We start from the raw sequence: 20826 nt of genomic DNA, 5'->3' as shown, positions 1-20826 counted from the left end.
CTCCATGCATGGCCTCGAGCAATGCCCTCTGTAGGCTATTGGGGACAACAACCTGCCACCTGTCCTCGCTTGTGGCCGGCTCCTTCCAGGCCTGCTGCAGCACCCCCAGGCAGAGACGCAGGACCCCAAACTTGGCCCACAGTCCCTTGGTTATTCTGGAGATGGCGGCCATCTCTTCTCATGGTGGTTTTCAATGTGCCTCCACCCACTGCAATACTGGCCAAAGGTCGGTATCTTGTTCCTGCTGCTGTCTCCAATCGACTCCCACTATGGTCTCCAGCTCCCGGCAGACAACCTGCACCCAGTGCACCCTGGCACAGCCTTCCTCCTCCGCCCGCAGCTCTCTCGCCTCCTTCCTCTCACAGCAAAGACAGCCCTCTGCAGTGCAGGGTCGCCGAGAGAGAGCGCGAGAGCTGAGTGGTCTGTCCTCACGTGAAATGCAGGCCGCAGAGGTAGTACTCTCTGCGAAAAGCTCTCTGCGAAAAAGGCCCGGCTAAAATACGCCACCGCTTCCTCTCCATCAGGTCCCCCTTGGGAGAGCACCCCTCCCGACCCGACGCCACTAGCATCGGAGTCCAGCATGGAGGGGAGTGAAGGGTTGGCTGGGGCTAGCACGGGGGCCTTGCTCAGGGCACGCTGAAGGATGGTAAACGCCACAAAGTCACTATCCTTTTGCAGAAGCCGATAAAGAGGAGCAGCCAAGCATGAAAAAAACCCCAACAAACTTCCTGTAATAAGAAGCCAGGGCCAGGAAGCTCTTCAGTTCGAGATCTCCTGTGTCGATCTCGTGCAGCCCGAAGTGAGTACGGCCCACCTTGTCCTCCTTCATAGCAAAACTGTCCTGGAACTCAAGCAGCAACTGCCACAGCTGCTCCTGCTGTTGGACGTCCAGCCCCTCACAGTTCTTTCAACCTATCTCTCTCAAGGGGAAGCGGTGACTCCTCCCCCTCTAGCTGCTGTGACTGGGCCATCTGAGGCATATAAGTTATGGGGCTGGGTACGGACGCCACGGGCGGGGGATTGCTGACTTCTGGCTCTAATGCACACACTGCTGGCAAGATCGACCCCCCTGGAGTTCCTGAACCTGAGCCAACGGGCACCAAAGCAATCACCGGCCCCCCACGGAAGCTCAACATGCCCTTGTCCAGATCGAGTAGACAGCCTGGGGCTTTCAAAAAGTCAAAGCCCAGAATACATGGGTCCTGCACGGCGGCTACCCACACTCGGTGACGTACGTCCTTTTCCCCCAAAGTAACTGTAAGCCGCCCTGAACCTTTTATCAGACCTTTTTACCCCCTGTTGGCGTGCGCAGCAGCAACCCAGTGGGCTCCGACTGAACTCTGGGCACACATCTGGTCTGAGCACAGTCACTGATGATCTGGTATCCACCAGGGCTGAGCACGGCACCCCTTCCAAGGCTATGGGAAGAGAGCATGAAACCCCTCCCCCGAGTCGACCCACCACCACCGCCGTCCTTTAAGCTAGGAAGTCGTCTGCTTCTGGGGGAAGTGGGGCTTGGCTCCCCCGGCTGTGATGATGTGACCCCTCTGTATCGGGTACAGCTGGTGAGGAAGGGGTGGGGGAAGAACTGTCAAAGGTCCGCACATCTACCCCTGTGCGGGACCGGTGGCCTTTCCAGGACCTGCCCGTGGACTTGGGCAATCTCTGACAAAATGCCCAGGTTGGCCACATCCCCAACAGACTCTTTGGTCGGGGCGTTGCTGGCTGTGTGACGGATGCAGTGATAAGGCCCTTATTAGTTCAGTCATTTCTGTCACCCATGCCTGCGTTTCCTCCTCCGCTGGGCTCCAGACTGCGACGGCTGTTCTCCCCGCTTGAGAACTTCCTCTTTGGCCCACAGTAGCGACCACGCCAACGATTTCCCTCTCCATGCTATCTCCAAAGCTGTCTGCAGGGTACTTGGATGCTGTAACTGCACCTTGAAACACAGCCCCGGGCGAAGGAGGGCTCTGATGAACTGGTCCGGGGCTAACTCGCTCTGCAAAATGTGTGCATATGCCCTACCTGTCAGACTCTCAACGTCATTAGCCAACACCCTCAGCGGCTCCCCTGGCTTCCTGCTGCGGATACTGAGTTTATTACGCCAGAGCTCTGGCTGTACACATTGTCCAAACTGCCTCTGCAGGGCCCCCACTTAAGCCCTGTGGTCATGTCTTTTCCCTGGGGTAAGCAGCAGCAGGCATGACAACGCGTCATCTGTGAGGCACAAAGCCAGCCGCAATGCTTTCTTCTCTACTGTCCATCCGCCAGCATCAGCCAGCAATTTGAATTGAGCATGAAATGCCTCCCAGTCCACCCTACCAGCTACACTCTGTACACTTTATGTCTGACAACTGCTCCAACATGGTGAAAGGGCCTGCCCACTGGCTGGACAGTCTTGGGGAGATGCCCTTCTTCCACTCCGGACAATAGACCCACACCTGGGTCCTGGGTGCATAGTCCGTCCCCCTGCAACGGGCGTCACAGTGCGGTTGCAAGAATTGTTGAACTCACTCTGAATAGCACCACATTGATTTTGTGTTTTGATTTAGAACAGTACAGTGTTTATAACTTCAACCACCTGTCAATCATTCTGTATGCCAGTAGGTAGGGCTCACATGCCATGTACACTAAACAACGTTGTAGTGTCTCTATTCGACTCTGTCGGTTTCACTCTATACTAACTATGGTTTCACTCAGAACTTTGCCAAGATTATAGGTCATTAATAATAACATAACTTAACAACATAACTCTGAAATAAGTATATTGTTGTTTAATCGTTTTTACATTATTAACAATCTGTAGCCTATAATGCCATGCTGAATTTGTTTTGCTCATGTGCTTGGAAGAATTATGAAACAACTGTCTGAATTTTAAATACATGAAATAACATGAAATACCATTTCAAGCAACTGGATGGAAATGGAATTGGCAACATTTATTCCCCTGACTGAGTGACATCCTGACTATAAATATCATGTACAGTTGTGCTCGCTCATAACGGCACACAGACAACTGTGGAAGATTGCAACCGAGTCAGAGATGAAGACTGGCTTTGTTTCTAAGTTCCTGGTACTATGTTTTTTCCTCAACATATCAAAGTGTGTGGCCGAACATGATATCTCTCCTGGCTTATTGTTATGTTTCTCCCGAGTAGACCTACTGAGATACCAGCAGAGATCGGCCCGGCCGGCTGTCAGTCAGGCCGTGGCAATGCTCAGTGATTGGTGGAAGTATTGTTTACAGTATTGAGAAGACACTAGACCTATCTCTGATCTGCTTCATTATTGATTAAAGTGATGTTATCTTTTGTCATGTTTTGAAGCGTGCATCAAGTATCAGAAAACGATGTCCCATCGGTCATTGCTCATCTCATATCTCATACTACAAACCTTTTGTTACCATCTGTTGATTTCAGAGCGATCTGAATACGATCTTGCCAAAACTTGTCTTTCATCCTTGTAACCAGATAAAATAGTAAAGGTTCACCGAAGGTAGTAAACGTGTTTTAAAGTGGAACTTTTCAGTTGGACACAAAAGTAATACTTTGTTTATATTTGACTCCAGACAACGACTACAAAGCTTTGGAGGGAGGTGGAGATCGATGAAGAGGTGGAGAATGATGCAGAGGTGGAGAACGATACAGGGGTGGAGAACAATGCAGGGTTGGAGAACGATCCAAAGGTGGAGAATGATGCAGGGGTGGAGAATGTTACAGGGGTGGAGAACGATGCAGGGTTGGAGAACGATCCAAAGGTGGAGAATGATGCAGGGGTGGAGAATGTTACAGGGGTAGAGAACGATACAGGGGTGGAGGACGATGCAGAGATGGAGAACGATACAGAGGTGGAGAAGAATGCAGGTGTGAGCATCAGCGTCAGAGGTGTGAGCATCAGCGTCAGAGGTGAAACAGTCTTGACGAGTCTGCTGACCACAGTCTTCCTCCCCATCGTCTACATCATCGTATTTGTAGTGGGTCTGCCTGCCAAGACTCTGGCCCTCTGGGTGTATCTATTCCGGACCAAGAATAAGAACCCATCCTCTATCTTCATGGCCAATATGGCGCTGTGTGACCTGCTCTTTCTCATCTGAAAATCGCCAACCACTTCAACGGCAACAACTGGATCTACGGTGAGGGTCTGGTGGGGAGGTCCTGGTGCAAGGTCCTGGTGGGGTTCTTCTACGCCAACATGTACTGCTCCACTGCCTTCATCGCCTGCCTCAGCATACAGCGCTACTGGGCTGTCGTCCATCCGTTCTCCCAGTAACGAAAGGACAACGCCATTAGCATGGCCATCTCGGTGGTGATCTGGCTGGCAGTCTGGGTCCTAACCACGCCCCTCTTCCTGTACAGCCAGACCGTGAGGGTCATCAACATGGACATCGTTACGTGCCACGACGTCACCCGAAAGTCGATCTCTTTTAGCGTCGCTGTATCACCATAGTGACTTATGCTCGCAACCAAACCTGGTCAGGAGCAGGTTTTCAGCTTAGTCTACCCGGAGATCGGCTACTTAAATCGGCGTGCGCAGCTTCCTAGCCCCTCCTCCGACAATGGCGTCACCTTTATGGGTGTTCACGTCGACCTCGGCGCACTTACCGTACAGGGGTCTCTCCGGAGACAGAGGTTTTTTCGGGACAGAACCGATCCCTTGGCATTGGCTGACAATATTCTTTATGAGTGATACAGATTCTCATCAGAGGGTATTCGTTATTTGATCGTCCTTGTTGGACCGTATGTAGGCAATGCTACTCAAAGAAGCCTTGCACTTACTGTTGCGCAGTGTGTCTGTGTTTCACTGCGATTTCTTTCCACGGGCACATATTTACATGCAGTTGGTGATGCAGAACATATTGGCAAAAATACGGTGTGCCGTGCTATTCGCAAGGTTGTAGGGGTTGTGCGCTCAATACTTTGCTTAATATGTTCGTGGCGTTTCCCAGCTTCTTATCCAGTCAAATTGTCAAGGAAGGATTTAACACACTTTCAGGTAAAATAAAACCTCCTGAGTGGAGGTAGCGCGTCAGTCTTGAATTTCTGCGTGCGGGATTCGTCTCCCAAGTGATGTGCATTTATGTGTAGCTTAACATGTCCCAATTCTTATGTCATATGTGTTATATCCTTACTTCTTCACATAAACACGGACAACAACGTTGCGTTAACTGTTTATTAAGCCACCACGGCACGTGAACAGTGGTAACAACCGAGAGGGACTTCCCGCCAGAATATTACCCAGAATACCCCGGTGCTTCGTAACTACGGAATCATAGTAAGCCCAAAATACACAACATCTCCTCCCCTCTTACAAAAAACATACTTTTGTGAAACAACCATAAATTATATAACATTGCAGATGTCTAACACATCAACCATTCAACAGTTTACAATACAATAAAATGTACAATACAGGTCAGCATTCTCTACATAGCTACCTAGGGGCGAGGGTGAACTACCTCAGTCCCCTGACCGTACCCACGGGGACTATTCTGCCCCAGCAACTTGGGTCAGTCACTAACTAAATCTCTACAAGTCCATGCGAGCAGGAGGCCGTCGCTCTCTGGTAGGGTATCTATTCTCCGAAGACACATTAATCTCGTGGTCTTCCAAAGGTGAGCTTGATGCAGGTGCTACTGTAAGGGGTGGTCTCTCAGCGTCTGCTACAGCCGTATCCTCCACTGGAACAGTTGTCTCTGGTGCAGTTGGGTCCTGCACTTGTGAGGGTAGATGAACCGGTGTAGTGACAGGTGCATCTGTAAAATTCCCCAGTAACGGCACAGCTGGCACTGACGGAGTCTGCAGGACTTGATCAACATGTCTTCGCCAAACACTATCATCCGTCTGGACCGTGTAAGACACCGGACCAGTTTGTGCAATAACAGTGGTGGGAATCCATTTAGGTTCGCCACGGTAGTTCCTTACCAGCACAGATTCTCCTGCGGTGAAAACTCTTTCTTTGCCCTTCTGTTCTCTGTACCCAACCTGTTGCTCTTGTTGACTTTGCACAACGTCCTTCACCGATGAGGGTTTTAAGAGGTCAAAGGTGGTGCGCAGGTCTCTCTTTAGCATTAGGCTAGCAGGAGAAGTCTTGGTGGTTGCATGTGCACTGTTGCGGTAGGTCAGCAGGAAGATATGCAGTGTCTGATGTAGTGTTCCTTGTCCCTGTGATGATTTCAAAGCATGCTTCATGGTCTGAACGAACCTTTCAACGTGGTAAGGAGCTGACTTAATGTGTTGAACTCCATTAGCTTGTAGGAACCCGGCCATTTCCTGTGAGACAAATTGGGGTCCATTGTCAGAGACGCGCTGTGCAGGAGATCCAAATCGACTAAACATTTCCCCCAACTTCTCAATAGTCTTCTCTGCTGTGGTTGATCTCATGATAGCCACCTCCGGCCATTTACTGTGTGCATCAACAGCGATAAGAAACATTCTGTCCTCAAATGGTCCCGCAAAATCAATATGCACACGCTGCCATGGTCCTTGTGGAAACTCCCAGGGGTGAAGAGGTGCGGGGGGAGGGTTGTTTCTGACTTTTTGGCATGATGAACAGCTTTTGGCAAGCTCCTCAATTTGGCTATCCATCTTAGGCCACCAAAAGTAGCTTCTTGCTATTTCTTTCATACGTACTATTCCACTGTGTCCCGAATGTAGCTGTTGCAGCACTTTTGTGTGAAGTGACAAGGGAATGACGACCCTCCTCCCCCACATCAAACACCCAGACTGGACAGACAGCTCCAACCTCCTTCCAAGGAAAAGGTTTCAAGTTTGCGTCATCACCAGCAGGACGACCCTTGACAATGATGTCCCTCACAGCAGACAACTCCGGGTCATTTCGTGTCTCCTTCTTAACCTGTACAGCTGAAACAGGTGCTTTTTCTACCTCCCTAAAGTAGAATATGTCCACTTTGTTAGACTCCGGCTTCGTGACAGGACGTGGCAGCCTAGATAAACCATCCGCATTGCAGTGGGAGTCTGCCTTCCGTTTGATGTCATATGTATGTGCTGACAACAACAAAGCCCAACGCTGCAGTCGGGAAGCGGCAAGCAATGGTATACCTGTGTGTGGACCAAGGATGGTTGTGAGGGGTCTGTGGTCAGTTAGGAGTGTAAACCGTCTCCCATATAGGTACTGATGAAACTTCCGAACTCCGAACACAATGCTCAGTGCCTCCCGTTCTAGCTGAGCATAATTAGACTCTGCCTTGTTTAATGTCCTTGATACAAAAGCAATTGGCTTTTCCTCACCACTTGGTAAAACATGAGAAAGGACAGCCCCTACTCCATATGGGGAGGCGTCACAGGCAAGCTGAAGCTGAAGTGATGGGTTAAAGTGAGTCAGGACCTCGGACGACGTCAGCACCATTTTAGCCTTTTCAAAAGCCTCCTGACAGCCAGCCATCCCCTTCCAATTTTTATCTTGGCGTAGCAGTTCGTGCAGCGGTCGTAGCAGTGAAGATAAATTGGGGATTAAGCGCCCGTAGTAGTTCAACAGTCCTAAGAAGGATCGTAGCTGGCTGACGTTCTGGGGCGGAGCTGCATCCACGACTGCTGCTACCTTGGATGGTGCAGTGTGTAGCCCATCTGCATAAATTACATGCCCCAGATATTCCACTGATGGTCGGAAGAAGTCACATTTCTCCTTACGGACTCTCAAGTCGTAGTCCTTCAGTCTTTGGAGGGTAGCATCCAAGTTGCGCAGATGTTCATCATCACTAGTTCCGGTGCACAAGATATCGTCGAGGTAGCACTGTACCCCTGGCAATCCGCTGAGGATCTGATCCATCGCCCGTTGAAAGAGTGCTGGGGCTGATGTGATGCCAAAAGGCAGTCTGCATTATCTAAAAAGTCCCTTATGTGTGTTACTGGTCAACATTTCACGTGACTGTTCTTCCACATGCATTTGTAGGTAAGCCTGACTGAGATCTATCTTGCTGAATTTTTTACCCCCACTCAGCCCAGAAAACAAGTCATCAATTAGGGGAAGGGGATATTGTTCTGCTAGTAACATAGGATTAAGCGTTACTTTAAAGTCTCCATAGGTCCGAATTCCCCCGTCTTTTTTTGGTACCGGAACTAGGGGCGTGGCCCATTCACTGATCGTCACAGGCTCCAAAACGCCATTCTTGACTAGGGCATCCAGGTCCGCTTCCACCTTGGTTCGGATTGCATATGCCACTGGTCTAGCTTTCATGAACACAGGCTTGGAGTCAGCTTTGACATGTAACTTCACAGTTATATCCTTCATGCTGCCTAATTCGTCACGGAAAACCTCTGCGTTTTTCTCCAGTATCTCCTGTAGGGGAGTGAGACTGTGTGGCAGCTTCCTTACCACCTGCCAGTCAAGACGAATTTCACGTAGCCACGCACGTCCCATTATAGCAGGATGATTCCCCTTGGTCACATAGACTGGAAGCTTTTTTGTTTGTCCATTGTGGATTACAGTCACATCAGTCATCCCTTCCATGTGCACTCGGTGTCTGGTATATGCTTTAAACACAGTGTCTGATGGCCGCAGTGGAAGGTGCCTCATGTATTTCTTGTACAGTTTGTGCGACAGTAATGATGCTTTAGAACCCGTGTCTATCTGCATTTTTACTGAGTGCCCTTCCAACTGTGGCTCAGCCCAGTAGCCATCTGAGCTCCCATCCACACTCATTATCCGCACAGTATTTACTTCTGCTGAAGAGGAATCACTCCTCTCATTTTTATGCTGGACTGTGCGCACATGTCTTTTCTGTTTGTATTTGACATTGTCTCTTTTGTTCTCTATCTTTGAGCTTGTGCCTGTGCTTGTATTACTTCTGCATGCCCGTTGTACGTGGCCCTTTTTTTCACATTTATGATAGTCCAACTCTTTAGCCAAGCATGTCGCTGAAAGGTGTCCAGATTTACCACAGCGAAAACATGGCCCATGTACGTATGTTTTATCACTGATGAGTTGGTGTACTCTTCCTGTAGCATTTAGTTGTTGGGCTTCCTTTGATGCCATTTCCATTGTCACACTAACAGTTATGGCTTTTTCCAGCGCCAATGTTCTTTCTGTGAGCAATCTCTTCTGTGCTGCTTCATTTCTCAGTCCACATACCAGCCTGTCCCTTAGTGTGTCATTTAACACATCCCCAAACTCACAGTGTTCAGCCAACTTGCGTAGGGCTGCCATAAACATAGTGACAGACTCACCCTCTTCCTGGCCACGTTTGTAAATTCTGAATCTTTCTGCAATTACCAGGGGTTTGGGTGAAAGGTGGTTTGTCAGTATATCCACTATTTCCTCGTATGTTTTACTGCCTGGCTTTACTGGTTGTAGCAAATGTCGCAGCAGTTAAACGTTTTTGGTCCCATTATACTCAAAAAAGTGGGCACCAGTTTCTAATCTGTTATTCCATTAGCCACGGCAAAGTAGCCAAAACGCTCTGTATATGAGCTCCATTGCTCGATGCTCTCATCAAAGGTGCCGATTGAGCCAATAATTGTAGCCATTTTAAGCCCCTTGCTATAAGTGCTGCTTCCCCCTCAAATAAAACTCACGATGTCATCGATTGTCCGTTCTTCCCTCCAGCTGACTTGTCCGGAGCACACCCCGCGCGCTGAAGTCGGCAGTCATGCGAATCAGCGGGAAACAGAAAACTCAGAAAACTCCACTTCTAGTAGACAACACGCGCCAGTTCAGACGTCCTCGTCGCCAGTTTTGTTATATCCTTACTTCTTCACATAAACTCGGACAACAACGTTGTGTTAACTGTTTATTAAGCTACCACGGCACGTGAACAGTTGTAACAACCGAGAGGGACTTCCCGCCAGAATATTACCCAGAATACCCCGGTGCTTCGTAACTACGGAATCATAGTAAGCCCAAAATACACAACAATATGGAATAGGACTTATTCACTAAAGCCTACGGAATAATGCCCAGTGTGTACACGTTTGCATTTGTAACATTCTACAGAATCCCTTTGTAGGATTCCCCAAACTGATTGGAGCAATTGACTGCACTCATGTCCCCATCACTGGACCTTTAGGGGAACATGAGGCTGACTTTGTCAACAGAAAGTCAACCCATAGCATCAATGGGCAGGTAAAGTAGGCCTATTATCTGGGCTAAATCATGTGGGAAGTGAAATTGCATGCAGGTAGCCTACTAAAACGTTGTTATATGCTTCATAATGGCCCAACTATTGTAACAGAACTGCCGTTTTCAGATGACTTGTGACCACCAATTTATGGTTACCAGTATGGATGCCAAATGGCCTGGCTCGGTCCATGACTCCCGTATTTTTCGGCAGTCAAGTCTTTGCCGACTGTTTCAGCAAGGTGTGGCGCAATACACAAGATCACTAACTGTAAATGTTGATTAAGGCACTGATGACATTATGTTCTTTCTAATAGGCCGTTATGGTGGAATTCGTGTTGGGGACAGAAGGTATGCCTGCATGCCGTTCCTAATGACACCGTACAGCGACCCACAGAGTCAATCGGAGGCCCGATTCAACAGGGCCTTATGCCGGGTGAGGATAGAGATGACCTTTGGGGTAATCAAGGTCCGCTGGAACTGCCTCCGTGGTTTGAGGGTCAAGCCGGAGAGGGCAAGCCAAATCATCACGGCATGTGTGGTGCTCCACGATATTGCAACAATTCGTAAAGGGAGAGCCCCACATGTGCCGTTGGTGGCAGATGATGTCGTGGACCCCATCACGGTGGATCATCCCACAGGAACGGCGGTCAGACGGGCCATCTCTAACCAGTTTTTTGGTAAGTTTTTTTGTTTCATTTAGTTTTCCTCCTCGGGATTAATCAAAATTGACGCACGTTCTCTTTTGTAGCCTATTTTTTCTTCATTTAGATTTTGCAAGGTCTTGCCCACAGAATGTCAACATTCATATCAGAAATGATTTTAGTTTAGTTCCACTTACTTTACGTTCAATTACACTTGCAGGGTCCTAAGTGACAGCCTGTTTCCAATTCCCTAATCTGTGGTGTTCCGTAAATTTCATATTCAACCCACACACTAGTTTTCAATAAAGTCAATAAAACTCTTTAGATCACTTGGTCTAGTTGTTGCTTATTAAGTAGGCTACATTTGGTATGAATGATAATGTGTCATTCCATTTGATAATCTAATTTAGCTTCATTGTGACTTTTGTTTAATAAATACAATGGACGGAAAAACATTTGCTCGTGTTCAAATTGTCCAAAGAAAATCTAGGTAATAAAAATAATAGCCTACCCTCTCGAGGAGCTGGATCTTGATCTTCAATTCTTTTTCACCAAGGCTTTAATATCGTTGTCCAGCTCCAAGTTTCGCTTGTACAGCGCCCTTATTTACATTTACATTTACATTTTACATTTAGGGCATTTAGCAGACGCTTTTATCCAAAGTGACTTACAATAAGTGCATTTGTTACATTAAGTACATTTGTCATAAGAAGTGAAACAATATATTGCTGTCGGTACAGTAAAGATGTTCATAGAACCAAGTGCAAGTATTACAATCGCTAGGCTAACCCATTCCCCGTGTAAAGCAATGATAGCAGCTTCTGTAGATGCTACACAATTAAGTACCTTGAATAAGTGCAATGTACAAGTGCCAGGACGTACAACATTCAATGGTGGCTGTGCATTGGTTTCTATGCAGAGTCGAGGTGAACTCTGAAGAGGTGAGTTTTGAGTCTTTTGCGGAAGCTGGTGAGCGACTCTGCGATCCTGACATCGGTAGGGAGCTCGTTCAACCACTGAGGTCCCAAAACAGAGAAAAGTTGTGACTTTGCTGATCGACCTTTGCTTGCTCTTAGCGATGGCGGTACCAGGCGTCCAGCTGAGGTAGTTGAGCGGAGGGATCGAGCTGGGGTGTGTGGCTTTACTAATGCTTGGAGGTAGGCAGGGGCAGTTCCATCGACTGCCTTGTATGCCAGTACCCTTATAGTGTCTGTTCCAATCTAAAGAAATTATGGGTTAAAATCGTAATTCAGTTACCATGGTCAAAGCCTTGTGGCGCACCTTACAAAAGGAATAACCTAAATAAAAACATTATCTGTCCCTCGAGAAGGCCTTGAGGAGGTTGAGGTGGAGGTGGAAGGCCCATCCAATGGCATTTCCCTCTATAGAATAAATGATAGAAAGGATGACAAAAGGAAGAGCCATATGAAACAGTTACAGCACTGCTCGGTTGAGTTTCCCATTGTGATGGCTCTTTAGAAAGTTCAAAGGTGGCCCCACGTTCAACGTACATTAACCTTCGATAGTCAAGTGCTGTGTTGTCCTTATCCCTTTCATAACCGCTATGTCAGTGACACCATTAGGCCTAGGCATTTATTATTCTACAAATTTATATTATAGCTGTGAGAATTGTTAAGAAAAATCACCCCCATAGTCGCCTTGGAGTCACAGGCCGACAGAGTCTCCTGAAAGAATCAGGGAAACCTATTATAGGACATTCTTTCCAAAAATTAAACATTTAGAAGAATACGTGACTTTGCTTTGATAGTTATATACCTCTGATTGGAGATTGATTGTCCGCGGCTCCTCCAAAATAATGTTTGTACCTTAAACTAAAAATGACACAATTAATTTACACTCAATCATTTCACATTTGATTATCAAGACAATTATTTATGTCCATTGCCAATACATGAATACATGCTCATTACAAACGCCTTGGATGTCGAGGCAGTGGGGTCAGAGGACATCCCCCCTTCCACTCCTACCATTATCGGCCGACCTTCGTTATTGGCGAGAGCTAGCTCCTCTGAAGTGGTGAAGGGCGGTGGAGCGGTCCCCCTCCCAGTCGTATTAATTTGGGTTTTCTTTTTATTTACTACAGGTAATCAACATGAAATTAAATGTTGGAGCCTAGGCCATTGCAAATCATAGGCTAGATTCACCTGAAATTATTCAAATGGATGCTTATAATTTACCCCATTGAATAATATTTTTATATTTATTTTTGACTTGGCCCAATGTTCGTAGGAGCGTGCTGGCACCACATCTATGGGGGTAAAAGGCATGATGATACATGATAGATATTTTTTAGACAATATGCAGAATCTTTTCACTTACAAATGAACAGGGTCGGCTATTTTTTGCCAGCACGCCACCCCTTATTATGGGCAACCGTGTTCCCCTTAGCTGTGATTTCAACTTTGAATTCCTCGTAGGAATTCATAGTATAAACTGCTCGTCTTGGGTGAGATACACCGCTCTCGCTCGATTCATTTTGCATAAGGGTGAGTCAAATGACACGATAAACTCCCCTTTTATGTGAACGCGCATTGAACCTAAAGCGGAAAACCTGGTTAGACTAATTGAATCTAAAGTGAGCGTCGTGGTACCATTTAACTCTGATTGCGAGTTGCGTCTCTGTCGAGCCAGGTTTTCCCAAGAAAGCCTGGGTATGTTCAGCGAGGTTCGTGGTATACCCCCCTGAAGTCCTCGTTAGCTACGAATGTCGCTTTCGGGAAATGGTGTGAAAACTGTACGATGCTCATACGACGCACTTCACGATTCACTTACGCCTCGTGCCCACTGCACCGTTCGTTGACTGATCCCCATGGACTTTGAATGGGGACGGACGTGCAATGCATTGTGGATCCGTGCGCTCCATTGGAGCCTTCAGCGCCGTCAAAAAGTTGAAAAATGTTCAACTTTTTCGGCAGCGACGGATCCGTCATCCAATCAGATCGCGTATGCAAATGTAAGCACTGTGACACTACTTGGGCTCTGACGACCCTGGAAAGCTCCCCCATCCGTCAGCCACGCCTTCCGACGTCCTTTGACTGACGGTGCAGTGGGCACGAGGCGTTAGGCTTACGATGCTTTCGGGAAACGGGGCCCAGGTTAGAAGCGGGGCCGCCCTCTGTATGTATTAGCTAGGTTGTGTGTGTGCACTAGATAGTTGTCACTTTATTTTTGCTTTCTTTGATTTGGCTCCGATATAGTTCCCTATTCCCCTTGGCGCAATACATGCCAAATAAATACACCTGAGTATTAAGTTTGCTGTTGTGCTGTGCTTTATTCTTTTCCCAGTCAGTCCAACGGCAACATGTGTTATGGTTCCCCTACTCCCCCCTAGATGTAGCAAGCTTACATTCTGGAGCTGTAACAAACACCAGATAGTCCCACAGTCACCATGTACATGTCAAGCTTGCAGCTTTTACCTAGCCTGGGTATACCCATGCTGCATTGGGTGCGATTTCATTTCGCACTGCTTGGCAGCCTGGATTCCATGGATCCGATTTTCGCCTTAGATAGGGAACCAATCACAGAACGGGGAGGGACGGCAAGACGATGACGACGTCTATGCAACACACCGAAGCTTGTAGTTTACACATCCAAAATGGCAGCAGACGCGTTACCTTTCAATGCAGCCTTAGATAGTGTTCTAAGTAGTTTAGAACGCAAGTTTATTTTGAAAAAATAGCAACTTTTGGCGTTAAACTCTTTCCTTACCAAGAAGGTGTTTTTGCCCTGCTACCAACAGGCTTTGATTGGCTATGAGCTACGTACAGACTCATTTGATAGACATTTGTAGCGCCCAATAAACAGCTCTGGGCCATCGTAAACCACGCCTCAAATACGAGAAAATGAATGTTTGGTTCCAAGCAGTGTTGAACGCGTTCATTGAACGATAGTTCATGAACTCGTTCATATTTTGGGCGAACGTGAACTGAACGTACTGTATTACTGCCTGATGAACGTTACTGTGAACTCGTTCATTCTGGTGTCTGTAAACGGCACGCTCACTCAGTTTAACTTCGTTCAATAGGGGAGTTATTTGTTTATCAACCCGGCGGATGCGCATGCAGAACGCCGTGTTGTTTGACCGGTTGCCATGGTTATCTGCGTGTGGTTGATTTGCAGTTGCGGTGTTGTCAGCTTACTGTTACATCAAACTGTAATCAGAAAACGCGGTTATATGCTATAGACCCTATAGTGTCTGTCGTACAAAGGCTGGGATGAATTTCAAATTATAAATATGTACAATCCATAACGTTAGCTCTCTGGCTCATAGCTCAGAGGACTAGAATACCTCCTATTATTTATGTTGAAAGTATAGACCGTCGCGATTCCCATCTAAATGAATGGCGCAGTAATTATTCTTCAAAACCAGAGCTGTTAAATTGTGAAAAATTCATTAAACTGTAATCAGGCAATGCGGTTATATGCTATAGACCCTAAAGTATCTGTGGTATAAAGGCTGAGACGAATTTCAAATTATAAATATGTACAATCCGTAACATTAGCTCTCTGGCTCATAGCTCAGAGGACTAGAATACCTCCTAGAATCATTGCTTGTTGGCCGGAAACGGAAAGGGGGGCTGTTTACGTTTGGTTGTAGTGTTTTCGCTCAGTTCTCCGTCTCAACAGTAGGGCTCGAACCGAGTGAAAAGAGTACAACCAAACGTGAACACCCCTCCTTTCCGTTTCCGGCCAACGAGCAATGAGTCTTCCAACAGAAATCAATGGGATTTACAAAATGTGCTAAATGTGCAATAAAACAGATAAAAACTGTATTTCGCTACGATACTTGTTTCAACCACTCTATTTCATCCTAGACAAACCACAAAGGGGACTCAATGTTCAAAATACCTGAAAAAAATAATAGCTCACAGCAACATATTGAAAAAAAGAACTATGAACTAGTTCATTTTTTGGAACTGTGAACTTAGTTCAAAATTTTGAATTATGAACGTTTAACTGAACTTGTTCATTTTAAAATTTGTGAACTGAACTTTGAACTAGTTCACGTAGAAAGTGAACTTTCCCAACACTGGATTCAAGACATCATCTCAATGTAGATTGAGATGAGGTCTGGCGTTGAGTGTTGGCATTTGGTCAAGTTGTGGTCCCTGCACTATATCCAAATGGTCTGACCATATGGGTTGCGATCTAAAAGTTGTTCATCATGACAAATGGTGCATGTGTAATTCCAGGTCTTGTTATAGCGCCACCTATATGTTATTCCGGCCCATCTTTTTATTCCCTCATTTTACGAGTTCTATAAGCCTGCCATTTTATATAACATTTGAGGCCAAGAATCAGGAAAATACTTATAATACTAACGAATACAATAGGGTGCCTTCGTTTTTTGTAGGACCCCTAATAAGTAAGGGATGCAAAGGATGGGCCTGAATTAACCATTAACCATTAGCCACCGTTGTCTCCAGGGCTCTAAATTAACACCCGCCAACCCGCCAAATGCGGGTGAAAATTCATTTTGGCGTGTATTAAAAAAAACTCACTAGCCGGCTTGGCCGGTGATAAATGAGTTACTTTACCATCTATTTCGCGGGACGCGTGAGCACGGTTTTTATGGGAACGCATCCGTCGAGGCTGCCGTACTAGGGGAGGGGGCGTAGGTCACTCTTGGGTTGGAAAAAACGATAGACGCCGGTACAAATACAAATACAGACACAAACACAAACAAGATGTGGCGATGGTTGGGACAGCCGGCCATCAAGAGAAAGGATATTCCTACCAAAGAGGTAGGGGAGGAGGAGGATATTGGACCTCGCGAAAAAAAAGAAGGAAATTTAACTGTAAATGGCTAACTGGTCGTGAGTGGCTCGAGTATGATCACGAAAACAGCGTAATGTTCTGTCAGGATTGCCGAATGTATGCTAAAGAAAAACACAAAACGAATAATTTCGTGGTAGGAACCAATAATTTCAAAGTAGAAGCAGTAAAGGATCATGAGAGTGCCCGAAGTCATCAGGAGAGCCTGAGGACGAAAACCGCCAAGACGTGTCGTATCGAAGAGAGTGACGCTGGAAGGAGACTTGCCTTAATGAAGACGTCCGAGTTCGAGAAGATGGAGCTACTTTTTCGCAATGCCCACGCCATCGGGAAAAAAGGCAGGCCTTTCACCGACTTCGCATGGATGTGTCAGTAAGTGGATTAACTTTATTATTTACATGTTTCATTTTATACGGTATATTGACAGTACTATTTTAGTAACTATTTTAAAGTTCAGCCTCACACTTTATCAGTCACATAACATGCAAAGGTTTAACATGAATATATCATGTGGCCACCACGATTGCCCTAATACAAGCATTTTTATGTATGTGTTTTTGGTTATTATTTATTTCAGGGTTGATAGAAAGAAAGGCTTGAAGATAGGAGAGACATACACAAATGACTATCAGGCAAAAGAGTTCATTCACTACATAGCGGAGGATGTGAGGAGAAAGATGAGGGCAAGATTGTCAGATGTCAAGTTCATCTCTGTCATGTCAGACGGATCCCTGGACAGTGCAGTGATTGAAGAAGAGATGGTCTATGCCAGGAGTGCCAGTGAGGGGAAGATCAAAGTTGATTTTGTCGGGATAAAAGCTGTTTCAAAGCCAGATGCTACAAGCATAGCTGAAGCTGTGTGTAATGTAATGGAGAGTGAAGTCAGCACTGATTGGAAGAGCAAGCTGGTGGCCATCACCACAGATGGAGCAGCTGTAATGACAGGAGTCAACAATGGTGTAGTTACCAAGCTGCGTGCAGACCGATCGTATGTGCTGGGGATCCATTGCATGGCCCATAGACTTGAGCTTGCCTTTTCAGATGCAGTGAGGAAAAATGTGATGGCCAAGAAGGTTGAGGACCTATTGAGTGGACTCTACACCTTGTATCACAAGAGTGGAGTAAACAGGGCCAGCCTAAAGCAACACTTCGGGGAGCTCCACATGAAGGCTTTGATGCCAACCAGAGTAGGTGGAACCAGGTGGCTGCCACATCTCCTCAAAGCACTAGACCATTTCCTCAGGGGCTATGCTGCTGTTGTACGCCACTTACAGGAAAAGGTATGATAATTTATAGCCTACTAAAACCAACAGTGTAGGTGGATAATTTAATATTTGTGCCTTGCTTAATACATTTACATGTCAAACACATGTCTGTCAGTGATATAAACAGGTAGGAGACACAATACAAGCCAAGAATTGCATTGGAAAACAAAATAAATATGAGACTAAAATCATATTTGCATAATAATTTGGAATTCAGTGTAAATGTTGTCTGTGATTTAATGCTGTTGTTTTGTTTGTAGGCCCAGGAGGAGACCACTGTCAGTGTTCAGAGGGCAAAGGCCAAGGGCTTCCTTAACATAGCAAAGGATGGCGGAGTCCTACGGTTTTGCTGTCTTCTCCATGACATCATCTTTCAATTGAGCAACCTTTCCAAGTCACTGCAGAAGTCAGCAGTAACCCTGGCTGAGGCTCATAGCTGCCTGTCCTCCACTCAGGCTGTCATAGAAAAGTACAAGTCAAGGTATAGAATAGAATACTTTTTTTCATTCTGCCCATGAGACATGAAAAGAACAAAATGCAGAACTCAGGTCTCGGTATAATGATAAATAAAAACAATAAATACTAATTAAAATCACCATCTAAAATGTGGTGAGTATGTATTATGTATATGTATATATAAGATATTTATCATATGTCATACAATTCATTATTTGATTTTAGGTTGTGTTAGTGTGTTTTCACACTTTTTTCACAATATGTATGTAAAGATAGATAATTAATCAAATCCATCCATTCATCTCTGCACAACTGTAGACCCGGGCCTAAGCTGAGAGCAGCATTGGAGACGGACATCTATGAGGGAGTCCTTCTGAAACCGACAAAGCCTGACCAGCATGACAAGTCCAAGAATGATCTCATAGATGCCATGTGCCAGTGCATCACTTCTAGGTTTGCCGATGTAAACAGTGGTGTCCTGAAGGCAATGCGACTGATAAATTTCCAGTGCTGGCCAGAGACAGACACAAGTGCAGGTCAGTAATAATTAAAATGTAATGAACAAATATATTCCCATTTTATGTTTTAAGACAACTCCTTAAAGCTGCAGTCTGTAGTTTGGAGAAAAAAGTGGACTTAGCCAGAAAATTTGAATGAGTACAACCTCCAGGTCCCTCCTCCTTCCTCTCTGCTGTGCTGCAGCTCTGCTTTCTAAGACCCTCTCCACAGATATAAATATAACAAATATAACACAAAAATAGTTATAGGCTGCAGCTTTAACTTTGTATCAATGTTTTTCCCCTTTGTTCTCAGATTTTGGTGATGATGATGTAGACCAGGTTATTAGTCACTTCCGACCTCTTCTACTGACAGCTGGAGTGGATATTGACTTGATTCCAGATCAATGGACCATTCTGAAAACACAACTTTACACTGCAGGTTTCAGCCAAGGTACTGTTGAATGAAGTTTAAGAAAATGAAGTCTGATGTGACTCTTTAAAAATAGTCTTGAGTAGGTCATTTGTTAAAGGTACAATCCAAATGTGATGCCATCTTTTACTAACTAAATTTGCATTTGTTTTCCATGTGCTTGAAAGTCACTGAAAGTGCATACCGTAACATCTCATTTTGTATTGTCTGTCTGACCCTGCAACAGGGACCAATGAGAAGACATGGCCTGCAGTAAACAGAATGCTGCGCCATGAGTGTCCTGATGTCCTACACCTGTTTGATGCCCTGCTCACCATTCCGACAAGTACAGCTGACTGTGAGAGGGGGTTTAGTGTCATGAAGCAGGTTAAGAGTGACTGGCGCTCAAGCCTGAAAGGGGAGACACTAGCTGACCTTTTGAAAACACAGTTGTGCTCACCGGACATCAAAGACTTCGACCCACGCAAAGCCATAGAAATCTGGCATGGTGACAGTGTGCGCACACGCCGGCCACACTTTGTGAGGAAGAAAAATGGAACTGATGTAGATGGGGGCTCTGAGTCAGAGTCCTCAGAGAGCTCTGCCTCTGATGATGTTTAACCTGTCTCTTTGTACATAATACATTTGTGTAATTTTGTACATTATCTGCACTAAAACATGTTTAGAGTTGTTTAAAGTTTTAAGTTTAAAAACGCTGGCCCCAGCCCCACCTTCTGGCGGTTAGGATTTAATTTTAATTGGATATACATTCCCAACTTCACTGTAAGATGAATTTAAAGCTTTAGTTAATAAAATGATCAAATGAATTCAGTGGCTCTCATAATCTGTCTTTTTTGCACGGGAAAAAATGTGGCTAGTGGAAATTCTGATTGGCTGGTAACTTCAGAAACTTACCAGCCACATTGGCTGGTGATCAAAAAAGTTAATTTAGAGCCCTGGTTGTCTCTATTATAAGCAGTTTAAGTTCAACATTCTCAACAAGATGCTTTTTCCACTAAACTTCACTTGTTGGTGCTACACTCACTTGGATAGGCGGTGGGTGGGCTTTGAATACCTCTTGGACAGTTTGCCGTCCTTGGTTTATTTACATAGTGTTGACGTCGGTGAATTTCCATGTTCTCAGGCCAACAGTTTGGTATGTGTGTTTGTGTGTGTGTGTGTGTTTAGATCCAATGGTGGTTTGAAGTAACAAAACACAAATATGACCGCAAGCGGGGTCCGAGCCAAATTAAAAGTCAAGAACACACTAATGGAAGATATATAAATAATAAGATATATAATTATGAAGAAAAGTGAATTAAGGGCTTTCTTAAAACCATATACCTGACAAATCTATGAAATTCTGGGGAAATTACACATTTGTAGTCAAGAACACTGAGAAATATAAATATGACAGAGTTAATAATGAAGGAAAAATGGTTAACGAAGAAGTTCCCCTTAATGCCATACTGTGTCTTGGCAGTCAGATTCTTGGAAACGAATGAGCCGGAATGTTTATTGCCTGATGAATTTCAGGTGCTGTACAATGTTGTGTTTCTTAAATGAGATGCAATGACAGAATGTCATGTTCAGCTTGTTTATAATGCTCTAGTCAGGATTTGAACTCTCAGCCTAAGAATAACCAATACATTTTGCCATTGAACCACCGACATTCTTGAACTTCA

General features: G+C 45.5%; 1 pseudogene across 1 annotated transcript; it reads left to right on the top strand.

Moving 5' to 3' along the window:
• Positions 1-4290: 4290 nt before the first annotated feature.
• LOC307074212 (putative nuclease HARBI1) lies at positions 4291-19066 on the top strand (annotated as a pseudogene). The gene is made up of 10 exons: positions 4291-4362; positions 4477-4992; positions 9962-10077; positions 10202-10313; positions 10389-10751; positions 17235-17291; positions 17553-17698; positions 18037-18257; positions 18551-18695; positions 19046-19066. The product of its transcript is annotated as a putative nuclease HARBI1 (transcript).
• The last annotated feature ends 1760 nt before the right edge of the window (positions 19067-20826 follow it).

Source organism: Pollachius pollachius, assembly GCF_949987615.1.
Source record: "Pollachius pollachius genome assembly, chromosome: 4".
Taxonomy (NCBI): Eukaryota; Metazoa; Chordata; class Actinopteri; order Gadiformes; family Gadidae; genus Pollachius; species Pollachius pollachius.
The sequence above is the reverse complement of the archived record's forward strand: the minus strand, read 5'-3'. Positions and strand labels throughout refer to the sequence as shown.